A 12,032-nucleotide genomic window follows, 5' to 3' on the forward strand; every position below is an offset into this window, starting at 1 on the left:
TGCTTCTTTATCACTTGTATAGTGAATTCCATATAGCTGTATTAGTTTGCCTGTACTAATAGCTGGTGAGCTAGCACCAAACACCTGAGCATGCTTATCCATGTTTCTTCTTTTGTGTGAGATTGTCTTCTTTTTTCCACATATTTAAGACTCTGAAATAACAGACATGTAACTTTGTTTCTTTTGAATCTTGTAAGTTTTATATTTTTCATTATCCATGATGGTTTGGTAAATGTCATTGATGGACTGAAAATAAAGAATGACTTCCTCTGTGGGAAAAATAGCATCTAGAAGTAGATTATAGAAAGTTAATCAAGAGTGCGAAATGTCAAACTGAAATTTTAAATAGCTATAATAGTGGAATGTATAAGAAGCATGCAGAATACAGATATTTCTTTTATTTCTTATGAGCATAGATTAGATACTTAATCATGCTTGTTCTGATTTCAGATAAAACTGAATACAAACATCTTAGAGAGACAGAATTATCAAACCCCTCCAAACAAATTTATATTTAACATTTAAAAAAAAAATTCTCAAGGAAGAGTCAAAAACATTGACTTTTTTATCTTGGAAAAAGGAATGTTAAAGTAGAGAGCTAATAGTAGCTGTTAAGCAAGTAAGGAGAAGTGGGAAACAAGGCTTTCTCTCTTTTCTTCACTGAGGTCTGATAATGACAAAATATGCTGCAACAGAAAATCTTAAGGTTTGATAATGAGGTAGGTTCTTAATAGTGTGTGCTAAACACTGAAAGGGAAGTTGTGAGATTATCCTCTACGAAGCTCTTTAACCAGTGTAGAGTCACATCTTTCTGGAGCGGTCTGCATGTGTCAGTGAGAAGGGAAGAAATGACTTCTCTAAGTAGTTCACATTTTCCAGGCGCTTTCTCCTTACCTTTCTTTTTTTTAAAACCACTGTTACTCAGAAGCAAAAAACTGCCAGAAGTTACCAGGACTTCCAAATGTGCTTGACCAGGGTGAAAGCAATAGAAATGCCACCAATATTTTAGTGGAGATTAAAGGAGCACCCTTAAGTTACCATCATTTCCTATAATAATTGATGTACTACAAACTTGAAATTGTGGGTACAGCTGCTGACATTTTTTTTTTTATTATTTTTATTTTTTGAGATGGAGTCTCAATCTGTCGCCCAAGCTGTAGGCTGGAGTGCAGTGGCACCATCTCGGATTCACTGCAACCTCCACCTCCCAAGTTCAAGCGATTCACGTGCCTCAGCCTCCTGCTGGGATTACAGGTACCCACCATCACGCCCAGCTAATTTTTGTATTTTTAATAGAGACGGGGTTTCACCATGTTGGCCATTCTTGGTCTCAAAATCCGCCTGCCTCGGCCTCCCAAAATGCTGGGATTACAAGCATGAGCCGCTGTGCACGGCCTGAAACAATTTATAATACTTGTGAAGAAAGGGATTAGAGCTTATTGTTCAGTGCTTTGTTAAAAAAAATGTGCAGTAGACTTTTAGTGGAAAATTTGTCACATTTCACTTTCTGTTTGTTGCTGTCAATATTAAAAGCAAACCCATTACCAATATACTGAAACCATTTTCTTCCTATGGCATTAAATGAAACATTTTTGATTCATCTCCAGAAATAAGAAGTTAACATGTGTTGGTGGTATTTGCCATGAAATAAGGGGAGAGATCCACAGAATGTAATTATTGAAAAATACACCATCAATTCTAACACGTACACATGCATATATGCATATGCATGTACATCAGTACATATTTACCGCCAGGTCTTTATACTTGTAAGTACTTTTCTAGGAACTGAAGCTATATAGGTAAAATTGCTGTTGCTAAAGAGTACTCACAGGTTGGTGGGAAAAACAGACATGAAAATTTTTATGCAAAAAGATGGATATTGAAGTAAAAGTATATGCAAGGTGTTATGTAAGTTTGCCTGGGACAGTTTCGGTTTAAGCCTGTAGTCTTGGTATAATTATTTATAAGGCCCTTTCACTGTCACAAATGTCCCTGTTTAGACAATAAATTAAATGGTCAATCTATAAATAGCCATATCAATCAAAGATACCTGAGGTTGTCCGGGAAGATTTTTCCACAGAATAGGACAGAATATCAAAGAGATTAAGAATGCTTTGCCATATGTATTACCTACATCCAAATGGAAATGAGAAATGGGTGTGACTAGCTGTTATTTCTCCCTGGCTTGTCAGAGGGGTGGAGTGGGAACTTAAATCGTGTTGGGTGAGGAGAAAGGGACAAGGTAGGACAATCTAAACCCAGTTGTTGGTGTGTGATACACAAAAGGGTTGTCATTAAATGAGCCATTAAACTAATAATTTTCTGAAGCTGTGAACTGAAAGTTAGGGTGAGAAATAACTAGATGCCCTAGGGGGGATTTTAGAAAGATAGATTATGATATGGTTTGGTTGTGTCCTCACCCAAATCTCACCTTAAATTGTAGTTCCCATAATCTTCATGTGTCGTGGGAGGGACCTGGTGAGAAGTAAGTGAATCATGGAAGCAATTACTCCCATGATTTTCTCATGATAGTGAGTGAGTTCTCATGAGATCTGACAGTTTTATAAGGGGCTTTTCCCCCTTTGCTCAGCACTCATTCTCTCTCCTGTTGCCCTGTGAAGAGGTACCTTACGCCACCATTGTAAGTTTCCTGAGGCTTCCCCAGCCATGTGAAACTGAGTCATATAAACTTCTTTTCTTTATAAATTACCCAGTCTTGGATATTTCTTCATAGCAGCATGAGAACGGACTAATACAGATTATATTTCTTCATAGCAGCATGAGAATGGACTAATACAGATTAAGATTCAACATAATGAAGAACAGATCAGACTAAAGTGTCTTACAGTGGAGAGTTCCGTGCCCTGGTGGTATGCAGCAGAGACTGAATGATCACTGTGAGCACCAGATTAAGACCCAGACCATGGGTTATTTAATGTTCTTTACCATATTCTTGCTCTGGGATCTTAGGATTCTTCAGGCATGGGGATTTTTCAGTAGCTATTAAGAATTCTGTGTTTTGGAGACCCCAAGAAGTTAAAAAAAAATGTGGAACTACTATAAGAAAAAATTTTACATAAGCTAAAACCAGTCTTGTGACACACTCTGAACACACACTAAAAAGCGACCTGGGAATATAATGCAGATCTCACTGAGTTTATTCTTTGCCACCCATCAAGGAAAGCGGCCATTCCACACATAATGTTCAGGAGACATTACTCACTCAGGTTTCTACTGGTTGGACACATATTCATTTTAAGATTGAGTAACTGCAAATGCTTGCTTACCAGCTTGATTTGCATAGCTCTGAGTTACATACGAATGGGACTCATGGCAAAGCTATCATTAAAGAGAAACAAAGCAGAAGACCGAACAAAGGATACATTCTGTGCAAAGTTTGAAGTTGAGACTGTTTCAGTGATCCTTGTCATGGTAAGAAAGCTGTCCGCCCCTTCCCCCACCTAAAAAAGAATAGCAGACAAGTGACAAAAGAAGGCCCCCTGGAAGTAATATGGGAGCAAAGAGTAGGATGAACTAAAGGCTATACACATGAAGAGAGAGAAAGGAATTGGCATGGACACAAGGAGATGCCGCCAAACACCCTCCATTCATAGCACAGAGATACGTGATTAGGTTAGAATCACTTACCTCTTCCCTAGTGCATTAAAGTAGGAATAGGTCAGGCTTGGAGAAAGGAATGACATCTTGATGAAACTCAGCTTTCTCAGAGGCCTAACAAGGATGGCAACACAGATAAAACTTGAATCTTCTCACTGGCCCCTTTGTATGAAATTAATGAATTCCTACATTTACAGACTGAAATGTTTTCCAGTAAGCAAGAGAGAGAAGACTTCTGAAGGCAGTGGAAATGACTTTCGTTCTTTTGTGGTTAAGAGTATATGGGCTTTGGAATATGGGAAAACTAGTTTCAAATCTCTGCAGCTTACATGTTTATGGTGTCAAGTACTTAAATCCCTACATTTTAGTTCTCACATCTGAAAAAATATTGAGCATGCATATACCATAGAATTGTTGTAATGATTAAATTACACATGTAAATTGTATAATACATATAGTGTCTGGCAAAGGATCATTCACAATACAATTTTTATTCAATGAGTACTATTATCGCTTTCTGTAACATTCTCTAGTAGCCCTTTCTAAGCTCTGCTTCACTTTACATCATTACTTTTGTCTAGTCCTTGACATTCCCCCTGTTCCGGCTTTGACTTGCTTCCCCAGATAGTGTACATCTGTGTCTGCTTCAAAGCCTCATTCTGTTACGTTCTTTAAGAGTTATACCTAGAGTTGGGCCAGGCACGGTGGTTCACACCTGTAATCCCAGCACTTTGGGAGGCCAAGGTGGGCAAATTGCCTGAGGTCAGGAGTTCAAGACCAGCCTGTCCAACATGGTAAAACCCCGTCTCTACTAAAAATGCAAAAATTAGCTGGGTGTGGTGGTGGGCGCCTGTAGTCCCAGCTACTCAGGAGGCTGAGGCAGGAGAATCGCTTGAACCCGGGAGATGGAGGTTGCCGTGAGCCTAGATCACAACATTGCACTCCAGCCTGCGCGACAAGAGTGAGATTTCATCTCAAAAGTAAATAAATAAGGCGGGCGCGGTGGCTCAAGCCTGTAATCCCAGCACTTTGGGAGGCCGAGATGGGCGGATCACAAGGTCAGGAGATCAAGACCATCCTGGCTAACACGGTGAAACCCCGTCTCTACTAAAAAAAAATACAAAAAACTAGCCGGGCCATGTGGTGGGCGCCTGTAGTCCCAGCTACTTGGGAGGCTGAGGCAGGAGAATGGCGTAAACCCGGGAGACGGAGCTTGCAGTGAGCTGAGATCCGGCCACTGCACTCCAGCCTGGGCGACAGAGCGAGACTCCGTCTCAAATAAATAAATAAATAAATAAATAAATAAATAAATAAATAAGAGTTATACCTAGGGTTATGTATAAATTCAGTACCAACAATGGGCAAAAATGTATAAAATTGTAGAAAGAATAAATGATGTTTAGAGAGTAGCATTCTTGTTCTTGAGTTCTGAAGGCACTCTTCATCTTTTGTAATACTGACCCTGAGACTGTTTGTGTCAGATGGAAAAGGCACATGTACTGTTATTTTCTACTTTCCTCCCAAGAGGTTAAAATGACTTGAAGAAACTCAGCAACTTCAGGTGAAGAATCTAATGAGAGGATCTTGAATTCTTGATCTCCACTCCACCAGGGTTTCCATTCACTATTAAAAAGTCAGCCTAGTGAGGATGACCCTAGTTATTATTTTGATATTATGTTACTTTATTTTACCACAGTTAAAATGTTCTCTGGATTAGTAATGACCCTGTAGTTACCCACAAAGTATGAAGAGAAGTCAGTGTAAATTCTCTTCTCAGCAACTAATGTGGTCCTTGTCACCAAAACAATCATATGCTAGATTACATGTCAGTGTATGACATCGCCAGGCCTTAGCTTCTCAGGATCTACTTGTTACAAGTGAGTTTATGTGCCTTGAAGCATATGGCCTTGATATATGATCCCAGAGCAAAAGGGCAAGGTATTTCAAGCTGGCCATAATTTTATTGACTCTCACAGGCTTGCTTTGTAGTCATTCCAATAAACTAGATGGGAAATTTTTGATGCTCCAAGCTATCCAGTCTTCAGGACCTCATTTCATGATTCAGAATCCAACTAAACAACTCAAGAGTGCTTTTGTGTGACACTGACCACACGAACAAATAATTGCTTAGTAATTCTCTTTGAGGTAGAAAATTCTAAACATGGAGGAACCATTTCCCCTTAATGGGAGCCAGAAATCCTCTAAGTGCTTGAAATGGCATTCACAAGTCTGAATGGTAAACAGATAAAAACAGGAGCGCACCAGTTGCACAAATGACTTGCTTGTCACAAACTTGTCATTGCAGTAATCTAACGTTTCTTTCACAGAGCCCGATGGAAAGTATGGAACAAACAGGCCCTGCTGACGTTTTGGCTCTGCTAAGCCTTCCTCTGAGCTAAAGCATCTGCAGCATCTTCCTGTTCTAGACCCTTTATCTGCTGAAGTTAGCTGATACTGTACATATCAGAGAAATGTTTGACTATTGCATTAACAAGTTGATGACAAGCAAGTTATTCCTGCAACTGAAATACTGCTGCTTTTAGCAGGCTGCCATTTTGACCTTCATTTTATTATGCAGAAGAACCCTAACAGAGCAGAGCACTGAGGAGAAACCCGTGTGGTTGCCCCAGGCCTATACAAAGACCACCTGCCTAGGGCTTAGGTGTAGTGGTACAGGGGGCATACCAGGCAGGTTCATCAGAATTATGGATAGGATTCCTTGTGAAACATAAATGTTGTGAATACATTAGACTGTTTCAAAGATTGTTCTTGCAGGGGTAAAATGAACTGCACAGAAATAGATTTCTTCCTGCACGCTCTGTACCCCACACACATGTGCACATACAGCTGTGTATGCTTTATGGAATGACACTAGATGGGAAACTTAAGTGAAAGTTGTATATACCAGCTCTACACATAGCTTTTGTCAGTTGTTGGAGTTCCTGCCATCGGTAGCTTCCCTTAACCTCCTCCTCACTCAGCATAATATCTGGAGTTATCTAAACCTAATCAGACCCATGCTCTTGTCCCCTCAAAAGCACTGTATCTCCATTAGCCTCCTCACAGAAAATTTAGGCAGCCCTCTCTAGGACATCACCAGTTCATTTCCAACCTCAGCTGCCAGCAGGGAGTACTCCTACGCTGTGTAACTTCGGCCTCTCGCCATTCTGTTTGAGGAAACTTCCTCCCCTCAGGGACCCACCCTTGGGGTTCCTTGAGTGTGCAGTCCAGAGGGTCTCAGCCTTTAATAGGAGCCTTGCCTGTAATAGAAGCCTTGCCTATTGCCCCCCACAGTGTTTTGCCTTTGTTGATGCCATAGGTATATCAGCACTTGGAACAATAGAGAGTTTGCCCTAAGACTTTGGCCTTTTCATAAAACTGAGCTGCTCTTATTCACCAAGGTGTCAGCTGCCTTGTATTCTTTCTAGACGCTTCAGGTCTGTTAAGGGTACACTGATAGTGTTTTGTCTGCTTTAAATATTGACGTGAAAAACTTGCATTCTCGGACTTATTTTCTGGCTGGTGATCAGGTACTTTCATTTTCAAAAGTTTTGTGTAAAAATGATAATCATTGTCCATCCATGAGAACCAGATTTCTTGCCAAAGTGATGATGAGGCTTAACTTTCTTTTAGACTTGGCAAACTGAACACAGTACTGTCTCCAGGGTGAAATGTTTTACTCCTATCCCAAATATCTCTTGCTGTAATCTATACCTTAGCTTTGTGGAACAACTACCTCAGAGGACAGGTGGGAAGGGTGTGAGAAGACACCCTTGTGTTTTTTTGCAGAGTTAGGGATGTTGTCCCTGGAAAAAGAGGTGAAGATTGTTTGAGGCAGCATTTAAAGTTTCTGCAAAAGAAAATGCGTGAATGAACAATTTGAATTGTAAATGGAATTTCATCAGCTTTTTCTTTCTAAAGTTCCTAATAGGATTTCCATAATGATTTTGTGTTTTCTTTCTTAATAGAACTTAAATGGCAAACAAATGGTATGCTATTTTTGATTTAGAAAAAAATAAAAATCTTTTTGTGGGAGCTGTCTTTTTAAATACACATTAGGGAATAGATAATGGCAAACAAACAAACAAAAAAAGGTCTTTCTTCCTATTCGGAGGGATAGCTATCAGTGTGTGTATGTGTTTTTAATATTTATTTATTTGCTTATTTGATCATTTATTAGTCTCTTTAATGTAAGGAAATTAACAAAGGAAAGAAGAAAAACACCTCATGATAAATTAATCTCATTAGATTCATAGAATTTTAGGGCTAGAAAGGAGTTTGATGATCAAGCTATGACTTTATGTCACACTCACTTTAGAAATGTGAATGTATGTGAATGTTGAGACCCAAAGATGTTTAATCAGATGAACGAAGATGCACAATAGGATTGTGGCAGAGCTAGGCCTAAAACTTTCATTTCAGGCAATACTCCCTCAGAGATTACATTACATTTTTGAAAGCTTTCTTTTAAACAAAGGCAGTCTCATTTTAATAATTTGCACTGAGGTGCTTAAATCTAATAGGACATTTGCTATTAGAGTAACTGAGACCTCACATTGGTTACACCAACTAAGGAATATACATTCCAATAGTTTGAAGACATTTCTTTCTAAGCCATTTCTTATTTGCTTAGGGTAAGGAACCTTATTTAGTTCAATTAATTTTTATCTTTTGTAAGATTTCAAAGAAACACTTGCACCATTCCTATTTACCTAAAAACATGTTTTTTAAATGAATCTGTTTCTTTAATAAGTATTCACTTAAGTAGGTCATACTGTAACGTTCTTGGAGATAAAAAAGAAAGTCTTTTATCAGATTAAAAGAAATCTTATTTTTATTCCCACTTTTAGCCATGTTTGAGTTGGTCCTTGTAATTGCTGGTTTCAACAAAACACTAAGTCAAAAAATCAATGTCTGTGTTTATTTTTGTTCAACACAGGAGAAAAAAGTCCATTGATCTTTTTGCAGTTATAATACATAAATACTGATTTTTCATTTATGCAAAACTTAATTTTTGAGGGTTTCCTTTTTGTTTCATTTCTCTGTTTTCGTATTTTTCAAACATCTGTACCGTGGTTAGAGGCGAGAGTAGCAGTGGCTGGCACTTTTCTCCCACATTGTGAGAGAAAGAAAAGTGACTGGAATAAAATCTTGCTTTTCATACGGTTGACTTGAAATGCAGCATTGAAAAGGTATCTATCGTCTCTTTCTTTTCTGAAACCAGAGGTGAAACCCGCCAGCCAATAGCAGTATTGATACAAAGTCACCTGTTGGTTCTGTTAATTCATGTAAGTAAAGCCTTTAGCAATGCATGCCTCCCTTCCTCAACTGAAAATCCTAAATGGATGATTTTTGTGCATTGGCAGCATCTGTCTGTATCAACAATATATCCCTCTGGTCACTCACTAAAGGAAACCTGAGATTCTACAGTCAGTCAAGAAATGAATGAAAACTTTTGCTTTTGATTCAACAAAATGATCACTTTGTAGGCATGTTTGGCTGTTAAGTGCTTATTAATATTGGGCTCTATTATCAGAGATAATGAAGAGAAGATGACACTAGTGCTTTCCTTTACCTCGATTAATTCTAGTTAGGAAGATCTGTGGTGTTTGCCTTATACACTTTCTAATGTAAAATATTTAAAACACAGGCTGGGCATGGTGCCTCACGCCTATAATCCTGGCACTTTAGGAGGCCAAGGTGGGAGGATCACTTGAGGTTAGGAGTTCGAGACCAGCCTGGCCAACATGGCGAAACCCTGTCTCTGCTAAAAATACAAAAAATTAGCCACACATGATTGCACGTGCCTGTAATCTACTCAGGAGGCTGAGGCAGGAGAATCGCTTGTACTCAGGAGGCTGAGGTTGTAGTGGGCTGAGATGGCACCACTGCACTCCAGCCTGGTGGACAGAGTGAGACTCTGTCTCAAAAAAAAAAAAAAAAAAAATTAAATCACATAAAAGTATAAAGGATAATATGAAGTACAAGAATCCAGAACCCAGGTTAAACAAAGTTTAATAATTTGGAACATTTGTTTCTGAACCTATTTTTTATTATTTTATTATAGGTTACATACAGTAAACTAGACAAATTAAGTGTTTACCTTGATGAGCATACATGTGACAACACCCAACCCAAGATACAGAATATTTATAATACCTAAGAAGAGTCCTTTGTATGTGCCCCTTGAAGGTGAAATTTTCCAAAGTTTTAACAAAGGTAAAAAACAAGCAAAACCACTGTCACCTCTGTCATCATGAATTAGTTTTACATAAGCCATATATTTTGGTTTATATGAAATGTATTCTTCTGTATGTATTACTAAAATTTATTTATCAATTCTCTCATTGTTGGACATTATTTTAATGTTTCCCAATCACAAACAAGACCACAGTTAACATTTTTATAGATGCATATACATAGAAGTAGAATTGCTAAACTTTAAGAAATATGCATTTTGAACTTTACTAGGTATTGTAAAATCTCTCTCCAATGTGTTTGTACCAGTTTATATTCTCAGTAACAATCTATGAGCGCTTCTCCACATGCTTCACAACATTTTTGATGGTCGGACTTTTTAAAATTTTTGTCAGTCTGATCGAAATTAAATAATATTTCTTTTTTTTTTTTTTTTTTTACTTGCAAGCCATTGGGATTTTCTCTTCTGTGTTGCCTAATTTGTATGTTTTGTCCATCTTTCTATTGGGTTATTTGTTGTGTTGTTATTGTGCTGTTATTATTTTGGAAGAGTTTTGTTTTGTTTGACTTGATTTGGTTTTTGGTATTAGTTGTTGCTGTTGTTGTAATATTCTGGATTTCATATTTTGGGCCACAGAGATTACAAAGATTTTTTTCCCAATTTGTAGGTTCCCTTTTAACTGTGGCTTCAGTAGTATTTGTTTTTATAAAGCTTTTAATATTAACTCAGTTAGGCTTATTGATATTTTCCTTTATAATTTGTGCTTTTATGTCATTTAAGAAATCCTTTCACATGCCAAGGTCATTTACCTTTTGTGTATTTTCTTCTAACAGTTTTAAAAGTTTCCCTTTTACATTTAGATCTCTAATCCTTCTGGAATTATTTTTGGTTATGGTACCTTATATGCACCCTATTTTATTCTTTTTCCATATGGATAACCCAATTATCCCAGCATTATTTTAAAAATTAGTCATTCTTTATTGACTAATTTGTAATGCCATCTTTTGCCTATATCAAATCTGTTTATATGATCTTTATTTGATCCAATGCACTATTTTTCTATCCTTGTACTAACACCATAACCCTTAATTACCATAGCTTTATAATATTCTTTCTACTTGGTAAGATAAGTCTCTCTACCTTGTTCCTCTTTAAAATTCTTTTAGCTCTGTTGGTCTTTTGCTATTCAATATGAATTTTAGGGCTAGTTGGTTAAGTTTAGCAAAAGTCTTGCTGAATTTTATTTGTAATTACATTAACATTAGAAAATAATCTGGGGAGAATTGACATTTTTATAATGTGTCTTGCTGCCCAGTGACATACTCTATCCCTCTATTTGTGATCATCTTCATATCATTTAATAATGTTTTAAAATTTCCATCATAAATTTCTTGAACCTATTTTGTAAATTTTTTCCTCATATAACTTAGATTCTTACACTATTATATTCATATCTGTTTTCCATTTCATTGTTTATTGGTTATTATTGGTATATATTCAGCAACTTTGCTTAGCTCTCTTAGTACTTTGAATTACTAAACTGGTAAATTCTCAAGTTTTCTACATCAACATGTATGTCAGCAGTAAATAATGACAGGCATTCTCTTAAACTCTAATTCTTAAATGTTCAATTTTTTCCTGTCATATTGCATTACTAAACCTCTGTATATATGGTCATAGGATAGTCATATTAAAAATATCTATTCTATTTCTTATTTTAATGGAAATGTTTTAGAAACATAACATTTGCTTGGGATTTTGAGAAATTGAAATTATTGTATTAAGGAAGTTCTTAATATATTCCTAAGCTATTTATAGTTTTCTAAGTGTTTTTAATCAGAAATACTAGTTAAATTTTATGTAATGCATTTTCTGCATCAATACTATGATAAAATTTTCCACTATGTTAATATTTTATATGATATTAATATATTTCCTGATATTAAACATTTCTTATATTCTTGGAAAAAATATTCTTGCTCTTGGTGTAGTTTTTAATCTACTATTTAATTTACTGATATGTAGTATGCTTACATGGGGAGGTCAATCTTTAATTCTTATTTTTTTAATTGTTACTGTAGAGTTTTGCTGTGACAGTGATACTAGCCTCACAAAATAAGTTGAGTAACATTTCATTTTTTCTATATCTTAAACAGTTTTCATATTATTGGGATTATTTATTCTGAGTGTTTGGTTAAACTTGCATCTAAAA

The 12,032-nt window shown here is 36.7% G+C and overlaps 1 protein-coding gene across 34 annotated transcripts in view; it reads left to right on the top strand.

The window, feature by feature from the left end:
* The window catches only part of ZBTB20 (zinc finger and BTB domain containing 20), an 811,121-nt gene that overhangs the window by 553,455 nt on the left and 245,634 nt on the right, over positions 1-12,032 (top strand). For 4 of the 34 annotated variants that reach the window (XM_050781938.1, XM_050781949.1, XM_050781953.1 and 1 more), the window contains one exon: positions 1,130-1,254. The exons of the other annotated variants lie outside the window; for them this stretch is intronic. The gene's annotated coding sequence lies outside the window, so the exon portion shown is untranslated. The remainder of the gene's footprint in view (positions 1-1,129; positions 1,255-12,032) is intronic. 34 annotated transcript variants of the gene reach the window in all.

This window comes from Macaca thibetana, chromosome 2 (genome assembly GCF_024542745.1).
Source record: "Macaca thibetana thibetana isolate TM-01 chromosome 2, ASM2454274v1, whole genome shotgun sequence".
Classification (NCBI taxonomy): domain Eukaryota; kingdom Metazoa; phylum Chordata; class Mammalia; order Primates; family Cercopithecidae; genus Macaca; species Macaca thibetana.